We start from the raw sequence: 15,855 nt of genomic DNA, 5'->3' as shown, positions 1-15,855 counted from the left end.
GGACCGAGTGAGCTTCTCTTCTCAAATCAAAGCCGGGAACAAAACTTCCCCGCAAGGGCCACCACACAATTGGTGCCTCTTGCCTTGATTACAATGGAGTTGTGATCTCAAGAACAAGTGAGAAAGAAAAGAAGCAATCCAAGCGCAAGAGCTCAAATGAACACGGCAAATCACTCTCACTAGTCATTAGGGCTTTGTGTGGAATTGGAGAGGATTTGATCTCTTTTGTGTGTCTAGAATTGAATGCTAGAGCTCTTGTAGTAGTTGAGAAGTGGAAAACTTGGATGCAATGAATGGTGGGGTGGTTGGGGTATTTATAGCCCCAACCACCAAACGTGACCGTTGGCTGGAGGCGTCTGCTCGATGGCGCACCGGACAGTCCGGTGCACACCGGACAGTCCGGTGCCCCTGCCACGTCATCACTGCCGTTGGATTCTGACCGTTGGAGCTTCTGACTTGTGGGCCCTCCTGGATGTCCGGTGCACACCGGACATGTACTGTTTGATGTCCGGTGCACCGGTATGGGCATGTCTGACGTCTGCGCGCGCTGCGCGCGCATTAAATGCACCGCAGGGAGCCGTTGGCGCCGCAGGGAGCCGTTGCTCCGCTGGCACACCGGACAGTCCGGTGCACACCGGACAGTCCGGTGAATTATAGCGGAGCGGCTGCCACGCGAACCCGAGGCTGGCGAGTTCCGGAGACCGCGCTTCCTTGGAGCACCGGACATGTCCGGTGCACACCGGACAGTCCGGTGAATTATAGCGCGCCGTCTTCCGAGAATTCCCGAGAGTGAAGAGTTGGAGTCTGAGTCCCCTGGTGCACCGGACAGGTACTGTTCACTATCCGGTGGCACACCGGACAGTCCGGTGCGCCAGACCAGGGGTGCCTTCGGTTGCCCCTTTGCTCCTTTATTGAATCCAAAACTTGGTCTTTTTATTGGCTGAGTGTGAACCTTGTACACCTGTATAATCTATACACTTGGGCAAACTAGTTAGTCCAAAGATTTGTGTTGGGCAATTCAACCACCAAAATTATTTAGGAACTAGGTGTAAGCCTAATTCCCTTTCACATACGGCTCGGCGACTATGCTGCAAGGGGCGCTACCGTCTGGAACGTGGTGAAGGGGGTCGCGGGGCCGGTATTTGTAGCCTGGGCGAGGATGAGCCCGACCGATCCGTTCCGGAGTTCAGCGCAAACCACGGAAGTCCGGCGGAATCGCACGCGCCCAGCGCGTGGTCTGTTAACTTCTGTCCACCGTGCTCGCTGTTTTGGTTGGGGAAAGGAGATAGGTCCAACAGGTGGGCCACGCTCTGTGATCCGCGCGCGCACGCTATGAGGGCATGCGGCAAGATACATGGCCTGGTCAGGCGACCCCAGCGACCAGTGGTGTGTAGGGATGAAAACGGTTTCAGAATTTTTCGGTATTCCAGAAATCGATTTCGAAATTTTTCAACCGGATTCATTGATAACGGTATTTTTCGAAAACGGAATCGGTTTTCAAAATTTTCTATCGAAATCGGTATCGGAATCGGCGTGGTGTTTTACCGACCGTTTCCTTCGGTTACCGGTTTTTGTCGGAAATTACCGGATTTGTGTCTCGGAATTTTCCGGAATTGTGTCTCGGAATTATTCGGAATTGTGTCTCGAATTTTTTCGGAATTTTTCAGCATGTGATTTTTCGCATCGTCTGAACGTCTCTAGATAAGGATACTTATTTTTGTATTTTTTGGACGCCTTAAGATTTTTTTGGGATAGATGGTGTTGGAAGGCAGTTGAGATTAACAATTTGGTCTTTTCAACACACTAGGTTTTAGGTTTTCCTGTGAGGTTGTGAAAAACTCTTTATGTGAGGAAAAAATATGTGGCGGAACTGCCCGAATTATTCCAACTTAAGTGCCTAAGTCCCGTTTTAAAGGCTAGACCACACTTAAATAGGAATAAATCGTCAGTCCCTCGGATCTAGTCCGACGAGGCCACTTATCCAGGATCGAATACCACTAGCTCACTCGAAGGTGAGGCACAGAGAAATACAATAAAACATAATACCACAAATTTAATAAGTATCATTAGTGATTACATTGTCGGAGTTTCAGAAATAATAACCATAAATTTTAATGCAACGGAAATAACTAACGGAGAAGAACCGAGTAACATGGCGAAGCCTGGCCACGCTACTCCGCCTGGTCCTTTCCTGCGGAAGCAGTAACCCACTCGACCGTCTATCCCGGTGGCAGGGATGAAGGCCAAGTCACACCATCAACAAATCATCCTAAGGAGTACCTGCAAAAATTATGCCACAAGCAAGGCTGAGTATACTAATACTCAGCTAGACTTACCCGGTGTGAGGAGTCTACTCCTCTACCTCTAGACATGCAGCTGTTTGGCTGAGGGTTTGGTTTGCCAAAAGCACTAGCTGAGTCTAAAATTATATTTTAGCTTTTCAAGTTTTAGTATGCTCCTTTTTAACTAGATGTGTACCTAGCTAATCATACATGGTATCAAACATTTTTATCAACCAACATCTTTTGCCAGTCACCACATTTCCACTTATTACTCAATGTAGTAGCATGGATCAAGCAGTCTCATTAGCTGCGAGAAGCAGACGATTCGAATCGAGTTTTTAAACCTTGCAAGGTAAACCTAAACACACGACATGTAGGGGCACTCCGTCCCCACACACGTCAACCGTCCCCATCGATTCCCCGTCAGCAGAACAGGGCTCATCGCCTTGGCGTACAATGCCTCACTGACCCCGACTGGCCGTCGTGCAGTGACCGCACTTGTACCCACCATAACCGGAATGGGAGACCTCGTCTCAGGTCGCGTGAGGGGCAAAGTCTACTGCCAGGTTCAATCAGGTACTAGGCTTACCGGTTTACCATATTTCTCGGCATATGTTTAGTACGTTCAAACGCTTGACTCACGGTACCACACCATAATCCTTATTCAAATTTTTATCCCGTAGACAACCAATCCCCATGGATTGTTGCCCACAAAACAATCATCCATATGATATGAAAGTGGATACAACCAATTCCCTGATCTCGCGCGAGTGCTAGAAAAATCACTCGACTTCTACCGAGATCCTAATTAATAAAGCAGCTACTCGACCTAGCATACTAGTATTCATCTCAATAGGATTCCTGAGATCATGCAACTAGGGTTTCAGTCAACTCCTACACTTAAGTGCACAGTACAAGCCTACAAACATTAAGTGCAGTAAAATAGCATATATATAACGGTTATGCATAAACCGGGGCTTGCCTTTAATTTAACACTTAGATAGTGTTTGCTGGGGGGTACTCGTTTGGCGAGCATCCACTGGTTATGCCCATCCTTCAGGTCGTCCACCACGGCATCTTGTGGTTGGCACCACATCACTGGCTCGATCACCATCTCTCGGTCCTATATGAGGTGCAAGATGCATATGTATGAATATAATGGAATAGCACAAGATACCTTAAGTACACGCTAGCGAATTAAATACTAAGTAGCGAGACATCACAAGCAACCACACCCACTAGCGTTAGCTAACTACATATCGTCGAGCGTACAACATTACACCACTAAAAAGACGACAAACATTTTGGATATTTACGCAACACAATACTATATCACAATTAACTAGAGAAAGAAACGTATAAAAACATGACACATATATTACCTCAAGCTTAGCCATGGCAATTCTATGTGAATTTAGTGCCAACCAATCATTTTTAGCCAAAATGGTGAACTAACAATTAAATGAGTGCTTGCAGATTTTTGGGACAGCAGCACAACAGTTACTTGTTTTAATCATAACTTTTCAAATATTAATCCAAACATAGCAAACTAGGACTTTCTGGAAAGCTTAAAATGTTCTCTACAACTTTGGTATTTTCACCTTAACAAGATTCAACACTTAGCAAGGTTAAAAGTGCTAACACAACAGATCTGTCCAGATTTGGACAGATTCAGACTTGTGACTTTAAAAATTCATAACTGAAGATTCAGACATCAAAACAAAGTGATTTTAGACTTTCTGGAAAGGTAATAAAATTTTCTACATATCATTTATAATCATCTCAAGGTGATTCAGTATTTAACTAAGGATAAATACAGTGGAAGGCTTTGCTGTCCAGAATTGGACAGATTCAGTCTTCAGACTTTAAACATCCATAACTTAATCTTCAGATCATCAAAAATAGTGATCCAAGACTTTTTGGAAAGCTTAGAAAAAGCCCTACATAACTTTTATAATCACCAAGAATTGATTCCAGTTTTAATCAAATCAAATATTACAATTTTCGAAATCTGCTCTGACAGAGGACAGAACACAGCAATCAGTTTGTAAATTCCATAACTCTTAAACCGTCAGGCCTTTAGTTATGAAATTTTAACACAAGCAAGATCAGAAAAGCATCTACAACTTTCTTATAACGACCATGAACAGATTGCAACATTAAATTGAACAAACAATACAGTTTCTGAAATCTGTACAGAATTTGGACAGATTCAGTTACTGAATTTGTAAAAAGCACAACTACTAAACGATCAGACTTATGCCTGTCAAATTTTTACACAAGTAAGATAATAGAGTTTTCTACAACTTTTCTATAGCACATATCTACAGAAAACATAATTTAGTTCATCAAACATACAGCACTAGGAAATCACTGCGTGCAGTCCAAAACAGTAACTAACAATTTTCAGCTTCTATATAATTCAAGAATCGCCGCGTTCGAAAGACTTGAATTACTCTAACGCTTTACTATTTGTTTGAGTTAAGACAATCAAATTAGAACCAATAATTTGACTCGCAAATTTTATTCAAGTCATTTAGTGCGCTAAAACTACCACAACCCATCAACGACACATTCTCCCCGATAAGTACCCAACCATTTGCGTTTTAACTTAGACATCACAGGAGCACTAATACTTTTCATTCGCAACCATAACCATACACATTTAGACCACAACAAGCAATTCATCGCGACTACAAACTTAACTAAAGACATCTAACAAGTTGGTTAACTAGTATAAAACTTAGCAAAGTATTTTAGACTTCGCAACTCAAAAACATAGGTGGAAGCAGGTTAATTAGTTTTTCTTAACCATTTTCTCAACTTAAACTGGACAACACACAAGTCACTTAAAACGCCATATTTTAGGAGACCCCACCTGTCGAGCATCAATTTATAACCTAAGTGACACAACCTCTATCACGCTTGACAACTACCACATCACCCGATTTATCTATTTGGAACACCGCCTGCCTAGCGTACTACTAGTACCCCGCATTTTGACTCGACTTATAAACATGGAGTAAGCGATGACTACTTCGGCATGTCACCACCTCTCTAAATCAAGTAAGGACAAATTCCACCTACAACGACTGAACATTTATGTCGAGCACACTTTATTTTACTCTGTCTCGCATACAACCATGTTGTGGCGTGCACTCGAGACTCTTCGATTCAACTTAACGAAATTACTACTATAACGCAATTCGACATACACGTTTGACAATATCGTGCTCAGACAAACCCACACTTCCAGTCTACTTATCGCAGCCAACCACACCACGTGACCACTGCATTCTTATAACCACTTTTAGCACAATTGTCTATGACAACACTTAGCGACTAGACGAGTGAAACACCAACTGATTATTCGTACATCCGCCTTTAAAACACTAATCATATGTGACATAATCTTATATTTTCAACCCACTCTAACCTACACCATGATGAATACATAAAATATATTTACATAGACTAACTCATTAGCCGACTGCGGAAATCGCCAAACATGCTTTACGTTTTATTAGATTTACCCCGACTAACACACTGCTTTATGACGAAGTATTTTAACAAACGACTAACACCATCCACGAACCATCCTTGTGACGCATAAATGAATCATCGCAGCCACATATATTCAAACACCAATACACACCACATCGACCAAACGTATTTAGACAAACTACAAATCGCACACATCAAACAACTTCTTGTTCTCCAACCGCAAATGCGAACCTACTAATGCGTATAATCAAGACATTTTATACACATATCCCCACATATACGCGCACTGCATGACATCAACCAAATCATACGTATGGTAAACTATAAATCAATCAACCTGAGCGGGATCGGATTTGAGTTATGCAAGCACGTGGTTCACCCGACCGGTCTTGTATCGAACGCGCGTGCGTGACGAATGGCGATTGACGGCTAGCTGCGATTAGACACACACAACCTTTAAACAATTTCACCGAGACCGAAAATAAAAATATAATAGCAGCAAGGGCAGCGGGGGTTTTCTCACCACGGGTTTCAACGGCGTCGCGAGCGGGGCTGCGCCAAAAACATTGAACACCCAGCGAGCGTCACGGCGTGCTGCAACAACACATCTCCCTCGACATTATGCCGAGCACTTGGCATGCGCGCAGCGGTAGCAGCGAGGAAGCTGGGGGATGTGCCGGGGCTGCAGGAACAGCGGCGTTTCGCCGAGGAGCTGCGCAGCGAGGGGAGGTGGGGCGAGCTGCTGCTGCGCGAGGGAGAACGAGCAGGGGAAAAAGAAGGGGCGCCGGCTGAAATTTTCTGGGCGCCATCCATGGGGTGAGCTGCTGCTGGGCGCCGGCAAGAGGTAGAAGAAGGAGGTGCTGCGCAGGGAGAATAGCTGGGCGCAGGGAAGAAGGGCCGAGCTGCTCGCCTGCAGGTAATCCTCGGCGCCATGGCTGCTGGCCAGAGCTGGAGCTCGGCAGCAACAGAGGGGCGGCTGGCCATGGAGAAGAAGCTCTCTGCTGAAATTCTAGGCGCCATCCAGGGAGCTTCAACAGTGGGGCGCTTGGCTGCTCTTCGTGGACAGCAGAGGGAGGCACCATGGTAATTTGCTGCTGCGCCAAGGAGCGAGGAGAGAGCACGCAGGGAGGCGGAGGCGCCATGGGAGGGGGCGAGCAGAGCTGCTGCTCAGCCATGGGAGAGAGGGGGCGCTGGGAAAGCTGCTGCTCCCTGCGCTTGCTGCTCGCTGGAGGAAGAAGAAGGCAGGGAAAAGGAAGTGGCGGCTGAAAAAAAGATAGGGGTGGGAATGCAAAATTTCCAAGTGCAAGGGGAGAGGGGTCCTATTTATAGATGAGCTCTAGGGTTAGGGTTTTCTTAGTGGGCTGGGCCGGGCTAGAATGGGCTTGGCCCCAAAACATGAAATCGGGTCGCGCTAATTTATTTTTCCGGAATAAAAATGTTCCTGCGGATTTCGTCTGTACGCGGAACAGAGTGGAACAGAGTTCGGACGAACGGACGACTACGCGATTAACTTGGTCGAGAGTTTGGTTTGACTTTGCTCGAAAATAATTCCCTACGCATGATTTGAAAATAAATCGTCTTGAGATTCGATCGGCTTTGGATTTTTAGTCGGATAAGGCGAATCGTGATATTTTAAAATCGTTGCCGATACGGGGTTTTGAGTTCAGTTCGGACATGAGATATTTGGTCGAGTCGGATAAAATTGATTAGAGGACGACAATTTGAGTATTCCGTGTGAGAGTACGGAGTCGGATTAATTTTTGGACATAGATCGAACATCGAGAAATCGGAGTCGGACACAGCTCGACTAGCAGCTGCCGAGCGTTTGATTAAATGAGCTTTAGACGAGATTTATAAATCGAGATTGAGTATCGAGTTTTGCATCCATGCCAAGAATTAAAAGTTTTAACACGCTCCAAACTTGGTTGTTTCTCGCGATCGATTAACTCTGAATTCGGTGAACTTCCATGAGAAAGCCTGATAGACAGAGATAGACACGATCGAGAAATAGAAATTTTCACTGAGCATTCAAGATTAGGGTAATTCTTCCGTCATAACCCGAAATAGACACCTGGGGTGTCACAGCCTTCCCCCCTTAAAAAGAATCTCGTCCCGAGATTCGAACAAGGACTCTTAAGGGTGGAGAAGCATGTAACTCCCAAGCTGAAGATAGATGGAAATTTTTGAGATGTGATCTGACAAGATACTGAAGATAGATTTGGGGAGAATATCGCGGCATGTTGAGACAAAATGCAGCGATCGCTCTGAGAGAATGTTCACAAAAGGTAGCACATCAGTATAGTCTCGTAATGGATCACGACTAGTGACCGCGATACCAGCGCGTGCCGAGCAGCTCAACCATGTGTGCACCATAGTAGGCTCTCGTTCTCGTCGCGACACCATCAGTCGTTAGTCATGACACCATTACTAAACGTAACCAATGAAAAATTCACTTGGCATAATTAGATGGAACCCATGAGAGTATGGCTCAGCAAATAAAAAATATGATCAGAATTGAAGCAGAGATTGCTGGCAAAAGAGCATCACAGGAGAATTTTCTTCATCTCAGAGAACTATTTTTATGATCATCACGGGGATTATCAGCCAAAGATCGATACGGTATTTAATATGAGGAGGAACCAACCATGAGATCGGGACTGATAAGCTTTTAGAGACATAAGAGATCCAAGGACAACAATGAAATCCATTGAACTAAATGGATACACTGATTAGAGATATGTTGATAAAATGACGTCATGATCCTTGGAGAAAGAGTATGAGAATGATTAGAATGAGAGATTTAGGCAAGATCAACATTCGATATTTGAGAACGGGTTACAACAGATAACCAGATACGGGGCCGAATCGATGAAGGATCCAGAGATTTGTATGATAAAGTCACAACATAATTCACAAGGAAAAAGAGTACTAGATCCAGGTGAAAAGAGAGGTCGGCAAACAGGATCAGCTAGGATGATCAACAGGAATGCTATGAAGTTTTAGGAGATAGGATTTATGGAAAGTAACATGGCCTTGATAGGGTTTGTGCAACTAGACACCCAGCAATTTTTTTGACACAACAAGTGCACAAGGGGACTTGGGTTGGTCCAGCGGTCAAGCTGTGGGGGTCTATAAGCTGTGCAGGTGTAACTTCAAGCGTAAAACACACAAGGGCTAGAAACACCCCAAACAAGCACGTGATTTGATTTTTTTTTGGTTTCACTAGGGAACCACTAGATTATTTGGGGAAGGGGGTCTTTTATGAGCAGGACAGACAACAATTTTTTTTTAGAGGCAAAACGGACTGAACAACTATCGTACCTTCTAGAAAGCAAGGCAAGAGAAACACATATCACGACCTAGTCAAGGCTTACCAATCCGACACAAGGTAAAGCATTTCTTATAGTTTTCAGAACATAGCAGTACATCACATTATTCACAAGTTCTTGTTATTAGAATAAAGGTGAAAGAAGCATGTTGATGCACAAGAGACAATTATAATGCGACAATCATGATGCATGCTCATTCTAGTCGTCTTCTCAGACCTAACTAATTTTTTGGAAGCTTCTACAGCATCCTGCTAGTAGCAATAGTAGCCTTTATGGCCTATATAAATAGCCACCTAGCTACCCATCTATTTCGTAAGGCTTCACGTCCTAGGTTTATCCTTATCGTCCTGATGTCTATCCAACTTTGGTTTCTAAGCAAATTTTACTTTAGAAAAGGTTGGAATCATGACTTATTGACTTCTCTGTACTGGTATTCGCTCCGATACCAGCTGTGGCGGAACTGCCCGAATTATTCCAACTTAAGTGCCTAAGTCCCGTTTTAAAGGCTAGACCACACTTAAATAGGAATAAATCGTCAGTCCCTCGGATCTAGTCCGACGAGGCCACTTATCCAGGATCGAATACCACTAGCTCACTCGAAGGTGAGGCACAGAGAAATACAATAAAACATAATACCACAAATTTAATAAGTATCATTAGTGATTACATTGTCGGAGTTTCAGAAATAATAACCATAAATTTTAATGCAGCGGAAATAACTAACGGAGAAGAACCGAGTAACATGGCGAAGCCTGGCCACGCTACTCCGCCTGGTCCTTTCCTGCGGAAGCAGTAACCCACTCGACCGTCTATCCCGGTGGCAGGGATGAAGGCCAAGTCACACCATCAACAAATCATCCTAAGGAGTACCTGCAAAAATTATGCCATAAGCAAGGCTGAGTATACTAATACTCAGCTAGACTTACCCGGTGTGAGGAGTCTACTCCTCTACCTCTAGACATGCAGTTGTTTGGCTGAGGGTTTGGTTTGCCAAAAGCACTAGCTGAGTCTAAAATTATATTTTAGCTTTTCAAGTTTTAGTATGCTCCTTTTTAACTAGATGTGTACCTAGCTAATCATACATGGTATCAAACATTTTTATCAACCAACATCTTTTGCCAGTCACCACATTTCCACTTATTACTCAATGTAGTAGCATGGATCAAGCAGTCTCATTAGCTGCGAGAAGCAGACGATTCAAATCGAGTTTTTAAACCTTGCAAGGTAAACCTAAACACACGACATGTAGGGGCACTCCGTCCCCACACACGTCAACCGTCCCCATCGATTCCCCGTCAGCAGAACAGGGCTCATCGCCTTGGCGTACAATGCCTCACTGACCCCGACTGGCCGTCGTGCAGTGACCGCACTTGTACCCACCATAACCGGAATGGGAGACCTCGTCTCAGGTCGCGTGAGGGGCAAAGTCTACTGCCAGGTTCAATCAGGTACTAGGCTTACCGGTTTACCATATTTCTCGGCATATGTTTAGTACGTTCAAACGCTTGACTCACGGTACCACACCATAATCCTTATTCAAATTTTTATCCCGTAGACAACCAATCCCCATGGATTGTTGCCCACAAAACAATCATCCATACGATATGAAAGTGGATACAACCAATTCCCTGATCTCGCGCGAGTGCTAGAAAAATCACTCGACTTCTACCGAGATCCTAATTAATAAAGCAGCTACTCGACCTAGCATACTAGTATTCATCTCAATAGGATTCCTGAGATCATGCAACTAGGGTTTCAGTCAACTCCTACACTTAAGTGCACAGTACAAGCCTACAAACATTAAGTGCAGTAAAATAGCATATATATAACGGTTATGCATAAACCGGGGCTTGCCTTTAATTTAACACTTAGATAGTGTTTGCTGGGGGGTACTCGTTTGGCGAGCATCCACTGGTTATGCCCATCCTTCAGGTCGTCCACCACGGCATCTTGTGGTTGGCACCACATCACTGGCTCGATCACCATCTCTCGGTCCTATATGAGGTGCAAGATGCATATGTATGAATATAATGGAATAGCACAAGATACCTTAAGTACACGCTAGCGAATTAAATACTAAGTAGCGAGACATCACAAGCAACCACACCCACTAGCGTTAGCTAACTACATATCGTCGAGCGCACAACATTACACCACTAAAAAGACGACAAACATTTTGGATATTTACGCAACACAATACTACATCACAATTAACTAGAGAAAGAAACGTATAAAAACATGACACATATATTACCTCAAGCTTAGCCATGGCAATTCTATGTGAATTTAGTGCCAACCAATCGTTTTTAGCCAAAAGGGTGAACTAACAATTAAATGAGTGCTTGCAGATTTTTGGGACAGCAGCACAACAGTTACTTGTTTTAATCATAACTTTTCAAATATTAATCCAAACATAGCAAACTAGGACTTTCTGGAAAGCTTAAAATGTTCTCTACAACTTTGGTATTTTCACCTTAACAAGATTCAACACTTAGCAAGGTTAAAAGTGCTAACACAACAGATCTGTCCAGATTTGGACAGATTCAGACTTGTGACTTTAAAAATTCATAACTGAAGATTCAGACATCCAAACAAAGTGATTTTAGACTTTCTGGAAAGGTAATAAAATTGTCTACATATCATTTATAATCATCTCAAGGTGATTCAGTATTTAACTAAGGATAAATACAGTGGAAGGCTTTGCTGTCCAGAATTGGACAGATTCAGTCTTCAGACTTTAAACATCCATAACTTAATCTTCAGATCACCAAAAATAGTGATCCAAGACTTTTTGGAAAGCTTAGAAAAAGCCCTACATAACTTTTATAATCACCAAGAAGTGATTCCAGTTTTAATCAAATCAAATATTACAATTTTCGAAATCTGCTCTGACAGAGGACAGAACACAGCAATCAGTTTGTAAATTCTATAACTCTTAAACTGTCAGGCCTTTAGTTATGAAATTTTAACACAAGCAAGATCAGAAAAGCATCTACAACTTTCTTATAACGACCATGAACAGATTGCAACATTAAATTGAACAAACAATACAGTTTCTGAAATCTGTACAGAATTTGGACAGATTCAGTTACTGAATTTGTAAAAAGCACAACTACTAAACGATCAGACTTATGCCTGTCAAATTTTTACACAAGTAAGATAATAGAGTTTTCTACAACTTTTCTATAGCACATATCTACAGAAAACATAATTTAGTTCATCAAACATACAGCACTAGGAAATCACTGCGTGCAGTCCAAAACAGTAACTAACAATTTTCAGCTTCTATATAATTCAAGAATCGCCGCGTTCGAAAGACTTGAATTACTCTAACGCTTTACTATTTGTTTGAGTTAAGACAATCAAATTAGAACCAATAATTTGACTCGCAAATTTTATTCAAGTCATTTAGTGCACTAAAACTACCACAACCCATCAACGACACATTCTCCCCGATAAGTACCCAACCATTTGCGTTTTAACTTAGACATCACAGGAGCACTAATACTTTTCATTCGCAACCATAACCATACACATTTAGACCACAACAAGCAATTCATCGCGACTACAAACTTAACTAAAGACATCTAACAAGTTGGTTAACTAGTATAAAACTTAGCAAAGTATTTTAGACTTCGCAACTCAAAAACATAGGTGGGAGCAGGTTAATTAGTTTTTCTTAACCATTTTCTCAACTTAAACTGGACAACACACAAGTCACTTAAAACGCCATATTTTAGGAGACCCCACCTGTCGAGCATCAATTTATAACCTAAGTGACACAACCTCTATCACGCTTGACAACTACCACATCACCCGATTTATCTATTTGGAACACCGCCTGCCTAGCGTACTACTAGTACCCCGCATTTTGACTCGACTTATAAACATGGAGTAAGCGATGACTACTTCGGCATGTCACCACCTCTCTAAATCAAGTAAGGACAAATTCCACCTACAACGACTGAACATTTATGTCGAGCACACTTTATTTTACTCTGTCTCGCATACAACCATGTTGTGGCGTGCACTCGAGACTCTTCGATTCAACTTAACGAAATTACTACTATAACGCAATTCGACATACACGTTTGACAATATCGTGCTCAGACAAGCCCACACTTCCAGTCTACTTATCGCAGCCAACCACACCACGTGACCACTGCATTCTTATAACCACTTTTAGCACAATTGTCTATGACAACACTTAGCGACTAGACGAGTGAAACACCAACTGATTATTCGTACATCCGCCTTTAAAACACTAATCATATGTGACATAATCTTATATTTTCAACCCACTCTAACCTACACCATGATGAATACATAAAATATATTTACATAGACTAACTCATTAGCCGACTGCGGAAATCGCCAAACATGTTTTACTTTTTATTAGATTTACCCCGACTAACACACTGCTTTATGACGAAGTATTTTAACAAACGACTAACACCATCCACGAACCATCCTTGTGACGCATAAATGAATCATCGCAGCCACATATATTCAAACACCAATACACACCACATCGACCAAACGTATTTAGACAAACTACAAATCGCACACATCAAACAACTTCTTGTTCTCCAACCGCAAATGCGAACCTACTAATGCGTATAATCAAGACATTTTATACACATATCCCCACATATACGCGCATTGCATGACATCAACCAAATCATACGTATGGTAAACTATAAATCAATCAACCTGAGCGGGATCGGATTTGAGTTATGCAAGCACGTGGTTCACCCGACCGGTCTTGTATCGAACGCGCGTGCGTGACGAATGGCGATTGACGGCTAGCTGCGATTAGACACACACAACCTTTAAACAATTTCACCGAGACCGAAAATAAAAATATAATAGCAGCAAGGGCAGCGGGGGTTTTCTCACCACGGGTTTCAACGGCGTCGCGAGCGGGGCTGCGCCAAAAACATTGAACACCCAGCGAGCGTCACGGCGTGCTGCAACAACACATCTCCCTCGACATTATGCCGAGCACTTGGCATGCGCGCAGCGGTAGCAGCGAGGAAGCTGGGGGATGTGCCGGGGCTGCAGGAACAGCGGCGTTTCGCCGAGGAGCTGCGCAGCGAGGTGAGGTGGGGCGAGCTGCTGCTGCGCGAGGGAGAACGAGCAGGGGAAAAAGAAGGGGCGCCGGCTGAAATTTTCTGGGCGCCATCCATGGGGTGAGCTGCTGCTGGGCGCCGGCAAGAGGTAGAAGAAGGAGGTGCTGCGCAGGGAGAATAGCTGGGCGCAGGGAAGAAGGGCCGAGCTGCTCGCCTGCAGGTAATCCTCGGCGCCATGGCTGCTGGCCAGAGCTGGAGCTCGGCAGCAACAGAGGGGCGGCTGGCCATGGAGAAGAAGCTCTCTGCTGAAATTCTAGGCGCCATCCAGGGAGCTTCAACAGTGGGGCGCTTGGCTGCTCTTCGTGGACAGCAGAGGGAGGCACCATGGTAATTTGCTGCTGCGCCAAGGAGCGAGGAAAGAGCACGCAGGGAGGCGGAGGCGCCATGGGAGGGGGCGAGCAGAGCTGCTGCTCAGCCATGGGAGAGAGGGGGCGCTGGGAAAGCTGCTGCTCCCTGCGCTTGCTGCTCGCTGGAGGAAGAAGAAGGCAGGGAAAAGGAAGTGGCGGCTGAAAAAAAGATAGGGGTGGGAATGCAAAATTTCCAAGTGCAAGGGGAGAGGGGTCCTATTTATAGATGAGCTCTAGGGTTAGGGTTTTCTTAGTGGGCTGGGCCGGGCTAGAATGGGCTTGGCCCCAAAACATGAAATCGGGTCGCGCTAATTTATTTTTCCGGAATAAAAATGTTCCTGCGGATTTCGTCTGTACGCGGAACAGAGTGGAACAGAGTTCGGACGAACGGACGACTACGCGATTAACTTGGTCGAGAGTTTGGTTTGACTTTGCTCGAAAATAATTCCCTACGCGTGATTTGAAAATAAATCGTCTTGAGATTCGATCGGCTTTGGATTTTTAGTCGGATAAGGCGAATCGTGATATTTTAAAATCGTTGCCGATACGGGGTTTTGAGTTCAGTTCGGACATGAGATATTTGGTCGAGTCGGATAAAATTGATTAGAGGACGACAATTTGAGTATTCCGTGTGAGAGTACGGAGTCGGATTAATTTTTGGACATAGATCGAACATCGAGAAATCGGAGTCGGACACAGCTTGACTAGCAGCTGCCGAGCGTTTGATTAAATGAGCTTTAGACGAGATTTATAAATCGAGATTGAGTATCGAGTTTTGCATCCATGCCAAGAATTAAAAGTTTTAACACGCTCCAAACTTGGTTGTTTCTCGCGATCGATTAACTCTGAATTCGGTGAACTTCCATGAGAAAGCCTGATAGACAGAGATAGACACGATCGAGAAATAGAAATTTTCACTGAGCATTCAAGATTAGGGTAATTCTTCCGTCATAACCCGAAATAGACACCTGGGGTGTCACAAAATATTTCATAAGTAAGCATGTCTTGTCAGCAAGATCGAGTGGATATTGTGAATTGTGAGCTTTGAGTCTGTGAACTTGTGATCTTTATGAAGTTGTTATACAGTGAACTTGTTATATTGTGAACTTGTGATCTTTGTAAACTTTTTATATTATAAATTTGTGATCCTTGTGAACTTGTTATATCATGAATTGTGAACTTGTGGTCTTTGTGATCTTTTGTCAACTTTGTTGTATTATGAAGTTTGATATGTTTACCGATCGTATTTTAGATTTCGACC

At 43.7% G+C, this 15,855-nt stretch overlaps 2 long non-coding RNA genes across 2 annotated transcripts; both read right to left on the bottom strand.

Annotated features, from left to right (window-relative positions):
* Positions 1–3,260: 3,260 nt before the first annotated feature.
* On the bottom strand, positions 3,261–9,451 carry LOC118476102 (uncharacterized). Its single transcript, XR_004855457.1, has 3 exons — positions 6,310–9,451; positions 6,124–6,219; positions 3,261–3,405 (listed from the first exon to the last, which is right to left on the bottom strand). It is a non-coding gene; the product is annotated as an uncharacterized lncRNA (long non-coding RNA).
* Positions 9,452–13,498: 4,047 nt separating this feature from the next.
* Positions 13,499–14,787, bottom strand: LOC100278515 (uncharacterized). Its single transcript, NR_157165.1, has 2 exons — positions 14,015–14,787; positions 13,499–13,924 (listed from the first exon to the last, which is right to left on the bottom strand). It is a non-coding gene; the product is annotated as an uncharacterized lncRNA (long non-coding RNA).
* Positions 14,788–15,855: the final 1,068 nt, after the last annotated feature.

This window comes from Zea mays, chromosome 1 (assembly GCF_902167145.1).
Source record: "Zea mays cultivar B73 chromosome 1, Zm-B73-REFERENCE-NAM-5.0, whole genome shotgun sequence".
In the NCBI taxonomy this organism is placed as follows: domain Eukaryota; kingdom Viridiplantae; phylum Streptophyta; class Magnoliopsida; order Poales; family Poaceae; genus Zea; species Zea mays.
Note: the sequence above shows the minus strand (reverse complement) of the source record. Positions and strands in the feature narration are given on the sequence as shown.